At 37.9% G+C, this 16,305-nt stretch overlaps 1 long non-coding RNA gene across 1 annotated transcript in view; it reads left to right on the plus strand.

Annotated features, from left to right (window-relative positions):
* Nucleotides 1-14,307, plus strand: part of LOC106941767 (uncharacterized) — a 28,069-nt gene extending 13,762 nt beyond the window's left edge. Inside the window, exons 2-3 of the long non-coding RNA XR_001423453.1 lie at nucleotides 13,205-13,358; nucleotides 13,644-14,307. This is a non-coding gene — a long non-coding RNA (uncharacterized LOC106941767). The remainder of the gene's footprint in view (nucleotides 1-13,204; nucleotides 13,359-13,643) is intronic.
* Nucleotides 14,308-16,305: the final 1,998 nt, after the last annotated feature.

The raw sequence follows: 16,305 nt of genomic DNA on the forward strand, positions 1-16,305 counted from the left end.
GTTTGAATTGGAAAAAAAAAATAGATGTAAATTCCCCTTTTTTGCTTACAAAAATCCAGCCTTTTATTTGAGTACATTGATTCCAGACTATTGAGTTTTTTCCCCCCATAAAATTACCAGTGCTAAACTTATTGGGACCTCTCTTACATCAATACGTCTTCCAGCTACGTTTTGCCAACAGAGTAAATTCCCATCTTTTCATGAGAAATTTAGTCAGACGAAGGCGAATGCTGCATGCAAAGGCATGTCACACATACCTAGAGGTCAGAATGGCTGAGTGGTTTTAGGTGCTGGGTTCAGGTTGGGGTTTTCCTTGCAGTTGCGGGTAATTTCAATGGTTAATAACATTTTTTAATTTTGTTACTTTCAGTAGGAAAATGTCTTACTTATTCTCTTGCCTTTCCCATTTGGAAATGCAGGAAAAATTTACACTCGTGTGATGTAATATTTAAACCCCAGAATCCAGATCATCAGCTGCTTAGTAAAAAAGTTCTTATACATTTTGGTTCCCTGAAAACAAATGGAAAATAAATACTGAAGGTTGTTGGAAGCTCTGACAAGACAGTTAAAAAAATTTAATAAATAATTGATTTTTTTTCTCCTCTGAGCTTCAAAAACTTTCAGCATGACATTTTGCTCCTGCAACAAAAAGTGATTTTAGTCGTCATATACATTCTTACCACAGGGTGCCAATAAATGTGCGGTGCAATATAATCACTGTTCCTGTATGCCACTAAAATTGAAATTCTGGGGAAAAAAAAAAAAAAAAACTGACTGAGAAATGTTTGCCAAGTAAATGAACTGCAGTTATAACCCACATAAGTTTTGTGCTTTCTAGGCTAAGGCCGTCACAGTGAGCTGCAGAAAACAATTGACTTTTTATGTCAGATTCACTCATCCAGAACATGATTTCTTTGCTTGGCCTATCATTATTTTGCTGCTCATCTTTAGTCACCCCCACAAACACACTCACAGATATAAACTCAGGGATGCAAATCAATATTTTGTGGAATAAAAACACCAGACGCAACGCTGTTGATCATGCTGGAGATGCATCGACCCTTGTTTGGAACATGGCCAGAGGCACAGTCAAGAGCCATACATGTGCAGGTGCACATATAGAAAGGTTTTTTTTTTTTGTACTATTTTTAAACAAATATTTTAACAGGAAGTATGAAATGAGCTGAAACTGAGCGTGTTTTTTTTTTCACAAAGAATGCCAAGCATGTATGTTCTAACTTTACAATCCATAATTTTTACATAACCCTACTTAATATATTTACACAAATGATCTTTTGCATGTTGGCAGGTGAATATTTAAGTCATGATAGCAGGGTCTTTCAGATGGATCAAACAGAGACAAGACCTATGTGCCTCATTTTGCAAATATTTAAGCATGGTTCAGAGAAACATTTTCTTAGGATTTTATCTTATTCAAAAGAATTTGTTTAGCACTTCATGTGATACATGGTCTCAGAAGTCGCAGAAGTGAGGTAAACATTTGCGAAATAGATTTTATAGCTGGTTTAATTACTGCATAAACACAATCCGTATTACATTAGGTTTATATTGATAGCAAATTTATATTGAACTTTGCATTTTTGTGCTTTAACACACACACACACACACACACACACACACACACACACACACACACACACTGTTTTTTTTATTTAGCAAAAAACAACAATTTACATTCTTCGAAAGCTGGCTTGAACATAGTGACTTTAATGTCTCTCTCCCTCTCTGCAGAAATTCACTTGATGATTGCTTATACTCAAAATCAAATTAAGACTATAAAATATTCAGTTGGGTCTGAGAGGTTGCCAGCATAAAATTATTACACTTAGCAGATTAACAGTTTGCTTTCAGAAGCTCCTATAATCAGGATGGAGTGGCGCTCAGAAGAAAATGCCTCCAGAAAGGAGCTGTCAAGTATTTGACTTAAGTAATTCTCAGGGGAACACAGTTTTTGTACAAATCCCAAATGGGAACAGTTCCGACTCAAAATTGGCATCCACACTGTTTTTTTTTTAACTGAATAATGTATTCTCCTTAAGTAAATTGACAACAGCAATTTACTCAAGCAGTAAGTAAACTGCTGAAAATACAGCAAAGGAGCTTTCAAACTGAAAATATGATAAAAAGAAAATTGATTTAAAAAATAGATATCAATTTAAATGCATCTATCTCTTATAGATGAAACTTGTGTGTTCCAATTAAAGCTCAGAAAATTTTATTTGGTCATTTTTAAAAGGTCGACCTGTCCAAACTTTTGACTGGTGTTTTTTGCAAAATGCGTCACACTGTCTTGAGAACTTCTTAGTACAAAAGTACATGTTGACCTTTAAATTCCATCTCATAAAAATAATAAAAATCAAATAATAGAAAAAAGTATTCTCTCACCCACACAAATCATTGAATTCAGGTGTTGCAATCACCTTTATGTCCACAGTTGTTCAAGATAAAGCACCTTGGCATGCAGACTGCACAGGATGCCACCTCTGCAGTAAGTCCAGCTGTGACATTTTCTCTTTCTTAATTATTCCACAGTCAACTTTTATTGTTACTTAAATACCAAGTGTGTAGAGGTCGACAGCTTAATCCAGGATAAATAGTTTCAGAGCTCCAAGTGGCATGTGGGCAACTTGAATTAATATTTACCATTTTAAGACAATCAATGCTGGGTTTTTTTTTCCTCTTCCATTATCTTTCTTTCTCTCCTCTTCCCTTCTTTGCCCTCCTATCTGCTCCATGTTTTTGATTCTTTGGAAAGAGAAATAGAAATATTCTTTATTGCCCCTCAGTGGGGAAATTGAGGTGCACAAGTAGCAAATTGATGCAGATTGAAACATGTAAAATCGCACAAAGGTAGAAATATGAAAACAAAATGTAAAAAAAATAATTTATAGTATGGCAAAAATACAGAATAAGGAGCTTTTTGGTTGATTATTACTTTAAAACATTCACTAGCTAATTAGAGACCAAATACAGCAACCAGATATACAATTTGACCTCAGAAAATAACTATATTACTTAAAAGAACCTTAAATATGCATTTTAAATGAAGGTAAACTGAAGCCATTGTGTTTGGACCCAAGCATTTTAAAATCTACTTTTTTAAAGTACCATACTCTTAAGAACGCAAATGAACTACGTATCTTTGTGAACCGTAGAGGTAGAATACTACAAAAACATAAACCTGGCTTTGAAAATAAAGAATTTCCCAATGTAGTCATTCTTCATCACTATAAAAATATCCATTACAGAATGGTCGCATGAAGTGCAGCCACATTTTTACCCGTTTTGAAAAAACCCAAATGGTACTCATTCCCACGTTCTCAGTTTTTAAAATTTTTTTTTTTTGACATCTTTTAGCAGTTGGCTATGTAGTTCTTGAATTAACACATTTCTTTCCACATATCACAGATTGCTGTAGCATCTTTTTAATCTTCCCTATGAAATTACATATATTATTTTATGTCTCTTTAAAGGCTTTCATACTGGTCTGACTTAGTCTGCTATGAAAATGTTGCTAGTTGTTTCAAAATGACAACTGTCCAGTTTTCTGTTTGATGCATGCCAAAGCGTAATCCTCCAAGGCATTCTCAGTTCTAATCTATGAGATGGCCATGCTGAGAAAGAAAGACTGCACTGCGTTCATCTCGTCTCTCCTTTCCATAGAATTGGCAGTGACCGTCTTCTGAAAGAAAAATAAATACATCACAGAGAAGGAAAGAGTCACTGGATTTTAGCTTATCTATACGCTGCCACATATTTTTGGACATATTGAAAAAGAATCTTGGCACGAGTGTCACATGTCATACTGTATATGGTTCCAACCGCCTTCATTAGGTTTCTTTCAAGAATGCACCACAGCCAGCTCAGGTATCTTTTTACACCTGAATTGGCAGGGGCCGTCTTCTGAGAGAAAAACAAATACATCAGAGAAAGAAAGAGCTGAACCTAAAGCTAAGGAACATAAAAGATAATCTTACAACAGCTTGAGAATTTTGAACAGCCAACACCAAATTAGATAAAAAAAAAGAAAAAAAAAGAAAACGTAAACAAACCAACCAGTCATATGGCAGCAACTAAGTGCATTTATATATCTCTTAGGTTTAGAGAGAAAAAGAAAATATGCACTGAGCAGCAATTGCATGGAGGAAAATGCTCTGCTGATGTCAGAGGTAAGCTGAAAATGGGTAAATGGCTTTGCAGTGATAGAAACCTAGCAATAGCATAAATAACCATCTTGAGCCATCTTTGAATGCATACCCTGTTGATCCTTGTAGCATATGGGTTTCAGCCGGATAAAAATAAACTGGATGCCATTTCTGTCAGCTGGGAGCAGCACATGGAGGATGCAATTTGCAGAGAGTGAACAAAAATTGGTATTGATGGCTCTGAAAAATATGGTCTTGTCCATTGAATTTAGCTTTTAGACTAAGAATTCTGTGTAAAACATGGAAACGTGGACTCATGCATCCTTGTATTCAAGTTTCAGGCTGGTAGGAGGTGATGGTGTGACAGATGGTTTCTTCACTCACTTTGGGTCTCTCAGTACCAAAACCTAAACCATTGACGACCATTTTCTCTTATGACCATTGTGTTCCCATCTTCAAACCATCACAAACTGGCTTCTTGAACTTGACATGAGTTCACCATACAGAGTAAATGAGTCTCCACACTCAACATTTCTCAGCAAATTTTAAAAGAAATGTACCCAATCCTGACACAGCATATCGCAGAATTTTAAATTTCACCTTAACATATAGACACACAAAAATGAAAACCCATATTCACACTCTATAACTGTTATACATATTGAAGTTTCACAAAGTGTGTTTTATTTCTTCAAGCATTGCCAGGTAGGATGCAATTCCTTAGATATGCCAGCATATATGTCAAGACAAGAAATAGTGTGGCATACAGCTTTAGGACTTTTTCCAGGAAAAGGTGGAAGTATTATTTCCCGTAATGGAGTCAAGTCTCAGTTGGGTCATATCCTTACAATAATCAACATTGATCAATGAAACCTAAACTTGTATGCCAAAAGAATTGTTTTCTCCTTTGCTGTAAACAAGCAGCGCTAACTTTGACGCTCCAGTTTAATTACAGCAAACTACTCCCTTGTGTTGCCCGTATCTCTCTAACAGCATTTCCACTGCTGTCTAAAATGGTTTGTGGGTTGCTACAAAGGTCCTCCATCATTTAAATTGTCAATTTGGGGAACTTTCACCCCTACACAACTTGAAACACTCAGCCCCAGTGAAACAACAAAGTATGCATTTGTCTGATGTGGGTGCCTAGGCACTAACAAGCTAAATGGCCTTCGGTAATCTTCAGACCTTGGTATTTTCTTTCTTTCTGAAGTGCTGCTTTCTCTTGTTTTTCATCTCCTGTCAAGGCTGCCAGTCGCACTCTGTTTCAGCATGTTCGCTGAGGACTGAGCGAAGGGCAGACACAGATAATATTGACATTAGTTGTAGTCCCTACACGGAAAAATGATGTCACCTGAAAAATGGTGTAACCGCAGAGAAAATTGGACATGAAATTTAGGTTGTGAGGGAAAAGAGAGGCAGGGTTTGAGACAGAAAAAAGAAGGGAAAGAGGTCTGAGTGCAGAGAAGTGGGGCTTGAGCTAAGGCTTTATTGATTCTGTTGGCTTTGTCTGTCACTGCCTCAGAGGACACAGTTGGCCTTATGATGTATGGCTGTTTCATTCCCTGCCGCTGTAGCAGGGGACACGAGTCAGGGAGTCAGGCACCATAGGGGCCTTGAGTTACGCTGCCAGTACAGAAGGGGCAGGGCAGCCCTCTGAACCCCAGTACATCATTACTCCACTGAGAGCTGGGCTACACAACAGAAAACAGGATATTCCCCTGCATGTTGACCTGTTTGAGCATTTCTTCCTGTGAAGCTCACTAAATGAATGTTAGTGATACCAAATGCGAAACATAGATGTTCTTTTTAGAGGTCGTTATTCCATATGTGTGAATTTTAAGAATTTTTATAATTGCTAAATCCTGCTCGGATATAAACAGTGCAATGTGGGTTATTTTTGTAGCCTTGTAATGGGTTGATTTAACACAGACTTGAGTTGTGAGTTTGAATAAAACATAAATAAATAAGACAATGACCTAATGTCTTAAGTTTGCTGTCAAACTATTTTAACAAGCTCATCGTCAATGCATGCTCACAGGCTACTTTATTGGATACACCTTCCTAGAACTAGGTTGGATCTTCCTTTGCCTTCAGATCTGCCCTAGATCTTTGTAGCATGAATTTAACAAGATTCCAGATACATTCCTTGGAGACTATTGTCCATCTAAATGTGGAAAACTTTGTGCTCATTGCAAAATTGTTAATTCAGTATTCAGGATTAGAATGCCCCGACTGTGGAGGCCATTGATGTAAAGTCATTGCCATGTTCAAGAAACCAATTTGAGCTCATTTCAGTTTTGTTACATGGTCCATTGTCCTGCTGGGAGTAGCCATCACATAATGGCATAAAAGGATGGACAAGGTCAGTAATACTGTAGTAGTCTGTGGTGTTTAAACAATAATGAGTTGGTGCTAAGGGTCAAAATGCGTCCCACAACATAAAATCTCCTGACTGGACTGTTGATAAAAGGCAGAGTGACTCCCAAGTGTTTATGTTGTTTACCCCAATTCTGAAAGCTGCAGCTGAAATTGAGACTCATCCAACAAGTCAACATTTTTCCAATTGGTTATTGTTCACTTCTGGTGAGTTTCTGCAAATTGTAGCCTCTTCGTAGCTGATAATAGCTGCTCCCTGTGTGGTCTTTTGCTGCTGTGTGGCCCATCCACTTCATGGTTCTGTGTTTAGTTTGCTGATTGATGGCATTCCACTTTCCAGATTATAATTAGTCACTATTTGAGCTATGAAGGCCCCTTATATTCTCTCTTCTAACCCCAAAAACCTGGTCACAGTCTTCAACAGTTTGATCAATACTACCCAACTTCTTCTGCAACAGCATAAGCCTTGCATTTGGATTGAAGAAATAACCCTGCAGCTGTTTGTAGATTCACATACAGATGCTCACTTCAGAGAGGTGATGGCTGTTCTGTGCGAGCAAAGGCAGTTTAGTTCCACCAAGATTTCCTTCTAAGGTAGAATATAAATGAGTCTGAAATCAAGCAGTCAAAGTGCAGAGCAGCAGTCTGTCAGGTTGGATGAGGACAATGAAGTCGTCGGAGTGACCTACACACCAGATGAGTGTCAAAAGTTGAGAGCGTAGAATTCTGTTGTCGCCAGGCCTCCTCCCCTACCTTGCACAAATGCATGAAGAAGTTATTAGTATTGATTTAGTGTAGCCCCACTCAACTCTTTAAAGCCACAGTTTGATGAGGCTTTAATTCATCAACGCACTCGCGAAGCTGAAGGTGTCGGGCTCAGAGCCAAAGCTCTGTCTTCAAAGACGAAAAAGGATTAGGTGACTTCAGATAAAAGCAGAGGTCCAATTACGCACACATCTCCTGCTCGGTACACCTCCCGATCCCTCCCACACCTGAAAGCCTCAAAGGTTAATGGTAGGACATGAACGTCACACAGCGCATCTTTGTTAGGAGCTTTGTTCTTTCTACTTTCAAGCCATATTTCAGAAACCGGACTTCCACACAAAACATATTAAGGTCTAAGAGCTTAATAAACAGCGCAAGTTTTTATTGCAGAGCATTTGAGACACAGGTTAAGTGGAGATGCATGGAGTGTGGATAGGTCTCTGATGAAGATGCCATCATCTGCCCGTTTTGCCCTGCAGGTGTGATTTGCATACCATAAAGTGCTCATATAAAGTTATCCATCTCCCTTGGTGTTTAACGTTTCAGGGGCTAACAACAGTTAACCGCTTTGAGAAGTCCTAAGCATCTGCTAATAGGGATTATATGGAGTGTAACAGGGCCATAAATTGCGTCGAGGTGCGCAGTCGGGCATCGTGAACAGAATAGCAGAGTACACCGATAGTCAATTTCTTTTGAAATGTTTTTGTCCAGCATCTCGTTAGGTGGAGTTTGTTCGCTGTGACAGTTTTATTGCTTTGCTAAGTCTCCTTTAAAAATTGATGGTGTTAAGCATTTAGACAACTCTCGTACCCAAGATAAAAACATCTTAAATAAATAAAAATCGTAAAAAAAAAAAATAAAAAAAAATTGTAACCCAAGAGTTTTGCTTGCAAAGGGGCAGAGCTGTAAGAAAACTGCCCCCCTATCCTTTCATCAACAATTATAGAGAAAGCTAATGTTAAGCGAAACTGCACTCATAAAAATGTTGCAACAGCTGCAACGGCGATTTCACTTTGCATGCTAATGTACTTATTTTTTTTAATCCATTTGAGGTTGTGGTTTAAAATAAAGCCTCTGAACAACAGCCATGATCTTTTCTGATCACTTTATCCTTTTCAGTGCAGCTTTAGCGACTACAGTGTGATTACTGTATGGAGCTGAACTACACAAATCAGCTACCTACTGTGGAGAAAAAAAAACTTGGGAGTCACTGCAAATCTTGAGTTGCTGTCTTTATTCAAAGAAGTTGCAAATCTGTTTCACAAGGGGGCACTGTTGCCATTCACTCTAACTGTAGACCTCATGCATTATTTGTTCTTTACTCTTCCTTTTAGATTGTATCACACACACAAAATGAAATTATGTTATTCCTTATAAGCAGGAGGGAAGTGCTAACAACAGTTTTCCCCTTTTCCTTGTTTAAAATTAGTGGAGTGCTGACGCTGGGGGCAGTCTTTCCATTGTGCTTGCAGCACTCTTGCTCCCTGTTAATTTCCTAGCTCAGTGGCGATGCAGTCATTATCTGAGAATGGGCATCTACAATGGATAATTATCCAGGAGGGGGAAAAAAAAAAAAAAAAAGGATTTCAAACTGTGGAGAAAATACTGCTTTCAGCGAAGGGGGGCCTGAATACACACACACACACAAAAAAAAAAACTGGCTAGCCGTTAGTCACCGCCATTACGTCTGTCAGGCTCTTCCCAAACGCCCATAGTGAGCTGGAACAGCCCCTGACAAAATAATTTCAGAATCACTCCCTCTTCTCCCCTTCTTTCCAACATAATTCTATATTTATTGCTGTTTCAAATCTCATTTCCAAATGAGCTTGCTGGCTGAAGAGAGCAGATGATGGAGTGTGTAATTTGAGTTGACCACTACAGGAGAACAGACACAGGCTTGAACACAGGTGCACATGCTCAAGTGAAAGCACCAACACAATGAGGCATGGCTCATTCACCGTCGAGCCGATTACTTTCCTTTGTCTCCGAGGTAGCTTTTTTTAGGCCATGTAGGTTATTTTAAAATCATCTCTTCAGTTGCAAGAAAGTGTTATAGGTCCAACATCAAACATTCCCTGGGAGTCCATTTATCTGAACAGACAGGCTCACTTTCATGCAAATAATCTTGATGAATGGGAAGGCGGTGAAACCGTAATAAGAGGCTCTTTAAACTGTCAGTCCTTTCAGCAAGTTAAGGATAAATTACTTGACATAATGTCATGTCACTGTTATCTCTGCCTCTGTTGTCCAGATCAGCGCCGTGGTCCTCTGTGTTAGAGGGAACTCTATTACAATGTTGGAAATAAGGGCAAAAAGTCAAAAGTTTAAACCAGACTCTGGATCAGAAGCAGCCCACACAAGAAGCTCTGGAGGAACTTCCGTTTTCTGATGAGCCTCATGAGCTTAAATAAAACAAGTTTCCAATAGTGGCATGGACTTCATTTCTTGGAAAAATACTACATAAACCCATACATGAATTTTGTGACTGCTACGCTGAAATAAACAGGCAGAGGAAACTAATGATTTGCAGCAACAACACAGACACACAAACACAAATAAACATCAAACACCTCTGCTTCCTTTTTTTCCACTGGTGGCATTTGAACCTGCTGGGCAAGTGAGGACAAAACTATATCTTAAAAAAAAAAAAAATATAGTCCAACAAGATTATCCTCTATAAGCAGATAAAGACAATAAAATAACAGGAACTCTTTCTGGATAGGGAACCGGCTAATCGGATGGTCACGTTACGCCCTGATTTGTTCAGAGAGGTACTGGTTTAGCTCCAACATAATTGACCTTACTGTCTGCAGAACACAGGTGATTTTCAGATAAGTGGGTCTGCATGGGGCCTGGTCCAGGCTAATGCTCAGCCGCTAACGTCAGCAATAGCTCTCTTTTCTGTTCTTCCACTCATTAGACCTGCATGCAGTGGGGGTGGGGCGTGGGTTGGTGTGATGCAGGGCAGAGCCTGGAAGGAGAGCAGGAACCTTTACTGTAAAGAAGCCTTAGAAGTTAGAAGCACACATCCCCCTTATAAGGCACATAACAACCAAGACAGAGGGAAATAACATTTTAGTGATTACATTTTCTTTTTGAGGATAGAAAGGCTACCAAGTTGTTGGAAAAATACATGCAATGCAAAATTGGAGGGAAACAACTTGTAACTGGGGCAAATTAAAGTAAATTCAATTATATCCATTTGAATTGGTATATTGACCAATTCAAAGTTCAGATTTAAATCCAATAGAAAGACTGGAACATTTCTGTTTACATAGCATCTGTTCGCCATTTGATTTAATAAATACATTTGCAGCAGAAAAGAATGGTTCTAAAAAGTGTTGAACCGAATGTGCCTGGAGACCACATTTCAGATTTTTTTATTTTATTTTTCAAAATTATCATCCGTTTTTGTGCACCTTTTAATCATTTTGTGTTGGCCCATCACAAAAAAAACCTCACTGAAATAAACACATAAATGTGACAAATGTGAAAAAGCTCAAGGAATAAGAAGAATTTTAGAAAGTGCAGTAAAAGTTATGGCTAAATGTTTGACTTACTGGCTACTTTGTAAAAAAAAAAAAAAAAAAAAACATTAAAAAACATTGCAGTAGTTTACATTTGCTGAAATGGAAATTAGTCAAAAGCAAGATGTGCAGGCAGAGTCATTAATATTTTTGTATTTTTTTTAGCAGGAAATTATAGGCAACAAATGAAAAATTAACTTTATGGCATTTTGATTTTGCTGGAACACACACTTTTGTTTGCTTCTTGTAGATGAAAATAGGACAAAACACCAAACACATCAAAGTTTGAATACCATGAAATGTTGCCAAAATAATGACTCTTTATCTTCCCGTCTGCTCCTAAATGCTCACTTAAAACCATGACAAACGACATGAACATCAATACATTTGTTGACAGGAAGCATTTGGAGGCCCCACTTCTTTGGAAACATTTCATTTGTCCATTACTGTCTTATTATCTTCTCCATTATCTGCCAGCATCAACCAGTGTATTGCTCAGTCTTTCTGTCCACTTGACCTCCCTTATTAATCACCCCTCCCCTCCATCTTTCCGTGGAAACATTACCTTCCTCCTCTGTGTACAGGTTCAAAACTTCCTCTCCGTCTCACAGAAGGCTAATCTCATTTGTCCTTCAAAGCCAAAATGTTTTGAAGAATGTCATATTTTCTAAAATGCACCCAGAGGGGGAGATCCACATGCGAGGCTCCTTGTTAAAGCAGCAACATGGCAGATTTCACCAAGAAGCCTTTTTTTTTTTTTTTTGGCATCTGTAAAGCCTGAAGGGGATGTAATTCTATTTATCTCACACAGTAAAATGAATTAAAAGAAATGTTATACTTGGTCATACTGACATTTTAGGTTAATCAGAGAGAAATAATGCAAGCATAATGAGAAAAACAATAGATAGACGATGCAGTTTTGTTACACATCAAACACAGCCTGAGGCAAGGATGTCTCATTTTGTTCAGGCCTGTCACCTCACCTCGTCTCTTCTCATGGCTGTCCTCACCACCGATGCTCACATCTCTGGCAGAAATGGAGTAGGAATTTGAGCAAAGGAGTCGAGAAGGGGAACTGTGGGAAAGGGGACAAGTGGGGGAAAGTCTTCAGTGATGCTGGTTTGAAGCACAGAAAGGTCAGCATCCTGCTGAGTGAAAACAGCCATTTACTGTAAAGGTAGTTTGTGGCTTCTCCAGTTAAGCATTAATGTCTTAGGAAATGCACTATTATTCCTATCTGTTGGAAAATCTATAAATATTTGTCTTTTTGTCTCCTTTAGTTTAAAATAATGTCCAAGAGAGTGAACGAATAATATTTCTGGTGTGTTATTTATTTAATGTTTTCAATGACTAGACAAAATCGCTGACATGGCCTAGCAGAAATATTCAGACCCCTGAAAACATATTTTGTCAAATTAACAGCTGTAGCTCTCTGTGATTAAGCAGCACGGAATAGCATGTGAATGTAACATGCATGTTTTTTTTTTTGAAGAATATCTCATAAACATCTAAAACTAAACCAAACTTTTCTGCACTGACTGCAAGGACAAAACAAAATGTATTTAAGGCCTTAGAAATGGATTTTGCATATGTCCCCTTTAATGACTTTAGGAATTCTAATTTGTAACATTTATGTTCCTTAACTATTGAAAATGAATTATAAAAACTCCATTTTACACAACTGTATTTTTTTTTTTTTTTTTTTTTTTTAGTTTTCTGAAAAAATGTTTAGTTATTCAGTTGATTATGGGTAATGAATTATCAATACTAAGATGCCAAACTTTCCATTATCATAATTTCTATGGCTTCAATTCCTTTCACTGAGATGCCAAAGAAAGTGCTAGAGTGGATGGAGTCTGTTGTGGTGCATAGAGTAAAAAGTATTGCCCTTCCCCAGACACACTGCCAAGCAGTAGCTGAAATAAGGCTCCTATATGTTTCACCAGCTTACAAGATGGAAAAATATGACTGTCTCAAAATATTTCCAATCATAAAAAAACTTGGACAGTTGAGTCTTTGCAACTCTAAAGATTTTTTTTTTAAGGATTACCCTTTTAGCTCCATTCAACTATGACCAGGTTGCTCTGTCCCCACAGTATTTTCTTGCCGCTGTTGCAGGCTACAGTTGGAAAAGCGTTTTCAGAATAATGTGCTGAGTTTTTGTATTTTGCAAGTTGTTCCAAATGGTTTAGCTTTACTTTTATTTGACCAGTACACATTTTTCCACGTTAGGACTGTCCCCAGCACGGCTTGTGGAGAAATTTTGAATGTGACTTCTAGTGGCTTTCTTTGAACTACGGCTTTCTCTTCACTGCTCTTGCTAAATGAAGATCAGATTTGTGATGCTCACACTAGTTGTCCTTTCCACAGATTATCCCAACTGAGTTGTGCATCTACATAGCAGAGATCTACGCCTCATGAAATGTGGTGCTCATCACATTCATCAACATTCAAAAAGAAATGTGAGCTAGATTCCAGAAAATTGACTTTGAGATACAAGACAGAAAAAAAGTGCAGCCTACTTGTTAGTTTTTCTGTAGTTGTTTTTTGCATTCCTTGTCATAGCTATCTGTTATGCACTGCCTTTCTTTAGTAACTTACACATGAATACATTATACACTTCCACTCTGTGCATACATAGCCTCACTCTCTAATCACAGTCTATAAGAAATCACCCACCGCCGCTTGCATTTATTTATTTATTTTTTACTCCGGCACTCATTATCTCTTAGAGTTGAAAATTTTCCTTCCGTCTTCCCTTGATGCACTTCCTCCTCCATCCATCTTATTCGCTCTCTGTGTGCTGCAGATCAGCTTGAGGTGCGGTTACAAGAGACCCAACATTGGGTTTGTGCAGCACGTCCGCCCACAGCTGCTGGGGGCCCTGCAGGGTCCTTGTGAGTTGGGGTCTGCTGGTCAATGAGTGCTGCTCTTCAGCTCGACGCCCTCTGCTGAATACTAACCTGGAGCTCACCTCTGAAAGAGCCAGGCACGGATAGACTGTAGGTTCAACATCTCCTCTTCTCATTCGTAAGCGCCTTCAGAATTCACTGTTTCACTCTGTGCATCCCTAACACACCTCCTTTCACTATTCACCTCTCTTTGTATGCCTCAATGCATACGTAAAGCACAGGACCAGGGTAGCACAACTGCCCAGGGCAAAGACCTAAAAATATAAGCATCAGCATTCCCTTACATGAGGCTACACACACACATGTGTGCTTGCTGTTCCATGCAGAAATTCCTTGAACTCCTCCTCAGTGTTTCCTGGAGCTCTTTGAGATGTTCAATTTTCTAAATAAATCTCTGTCTGCAGTCCCACTGAGTTCCAGCGGCCTTCCATCTGAGGTACAAATCTGACACTAAATTGCTCTTGGTATTTGGACACGTCAGTCTTATTTATTTAAGTTAATTCATGTAGCTTGGAATGTAAAATTTGATTGTTTTGCAAATTAAATGTTCATTCATCATCAGTACAGTTTAATTTTCTGACAACTTAATTCAGTTATGATGACTGCTCCCCTTGAGCGATTTGCAAGTTCACAAAAAAAATTGTTGTCCCTTAGTTGTGGCTGTGCAGCCCTCTTAAATATTTATACTTCATTAATATTATTTGCAGTTGGCGATGATACAATCGTTAACACAGAGGAATAAATAAGGCCACCACCCCAGTCACAGCAAATCTGCTGAGGCAGCAAAGCTCTCTGTTTTAGAGTAATTGATGAAGCCTGAGTCTATAGTAATTCATAGGCAGAGTAATTTTCTAATTGGTTGTGGGGAAACAGCTCTGCAGCCTTGTTAGAACCCACAATGAGAGGAAACACCACCTCATCAGAAAAGAAAAAAAAAAAAAAACGCAATGAACTGTTCATTTATAAGCTGTGCCTCAGGAACCAAAAGGGATGAGGTTTAGAGCAAGCTGCATATCAAGCAAAAGTATATATTTTTTTAAAAATGAACGGCTATAGGATAAAATAGACACAAGTAACATTCATTGCTTTGAGGAATATGGATGTAATAAAAGCTTTGGACAAATGCAAATATTTATTTTATGCAGAGTGATGGAAGGTGCAATATAAAACAGGATTACTATTATTATTCCGTCTATGCTCTGTGCCATGTAAACTGAAATTTCAAAGTAATGTTTCAGATGACACTCACGTAAAAAGTATAGTTAAAGTAATTTACTTTGAACTGGGCTAATAGTTGCAACATTGTCATGCGCATAAAAACATCTGCAAAGGTTTGTTTTCTTCTTTTGTAGTTTTATTTAAATTGTATGTATGGCGCATGGGCTACACAGTGGTGTAGTTGGTAGAGCTATTGCCTGGCAGCAAGAAGGTCCTGGGTTTGATTCCCAGCCCAGGAACATGTTGGAATATCCATGCTTCCACTTATCTTGATGCTGGCCCACCTGAATTTCCCCATTGTGGGACAATAAAGTTATGTGCTGTTCTTTTCTATACGTTCTTTTCTAACGTAATGCTAAGCGTTACGGTGCAGACAATGAAAAGAAATCGGGTTATTGGTGCCTCAACATTTAATTAAAATATAGAATAGCTCCGTTTAGAGTTGTAGTCGCTACACAGTGCTCATACATTGATGTTGGGAATGGTGTTCTCACTATCTGCCTGATAACCTGTATCCCAAAAAATAGGAAAACAAAGTAGAACAAAAAATGTCTGGCTGAACATAATCCATATTCCTTCTGATTTACTGGATATTCAATACATCTGATTACTACTTTTTGATTCAGATGGGAGGCGGGCTTCTTTATGTACACTACACACACAGTAATGCTTGTTACTAGAGGTGAGCAATTCAATCCAAAATATCGATAATATTGATACCAGTTCAGAATCGGCATCAAATCGATACCAGGATGGTAAGATCAATACCTTAGTTTGATTCCTTCTTAAAATGTATTTTTTGCAGAAGTTTGTTCCTCTTTTTGACCACCTCAAGTTTCCAATTGATCAAAGAGTCACACAAATGTTTGAGGATGGATTTCGTGAAAAGTAAAAAAAAAAAAAAAGCCATCTTAATACCATGGGAAGATATTCCCAAGAGTCTGCTGAAAAACACTTGCTTTAAGCATTTAGAAATAAATTTTTGAAGTGAGCAACAAGAGCAGTGGGGTTATTTACTAATCTGTCCTATGTAGACATATTTTTCATTTTGATGAGCTGTCTAAAACTTATGAGCTGATATGTAATTTGTCTATTGTCATTTGTCAAAAAATTGTATATTTCTTTTCTCTGCACTCATTTTTCTGCTTTTTTTTATTTTGAAACTAATAAAAGCAGGTAACTATGCAGTAGTATGTCATATGAATACTTGTAACATTTTCCCTCAGATTTTGACCAGAAGTGCACCTCACACCCTTTTTTTTTTTTTTTTTTTTTTTTTTAAAAAAATAAAAAATTTTTTTTAGAAAGAAAAGTTGATTTTTTAAATTTTTTTTTTCACAT

Source organism: Poecilia latipinna, unplaced genomic scaffold (genome assembly GCF_001443285.1).
Source record: "Poecilia latipinna isolate Pla-1442-1.1 unplaced genomic scaffold, P_latipinna-1.0 Scaffold94, whole genome shotgun sequence".
NCBI lineage: Eukaryota > Metazoa > Chordata > Actinopteri > Cyprinodontiformes > Poeciliidae > Poecilia > Poecilia latipinna.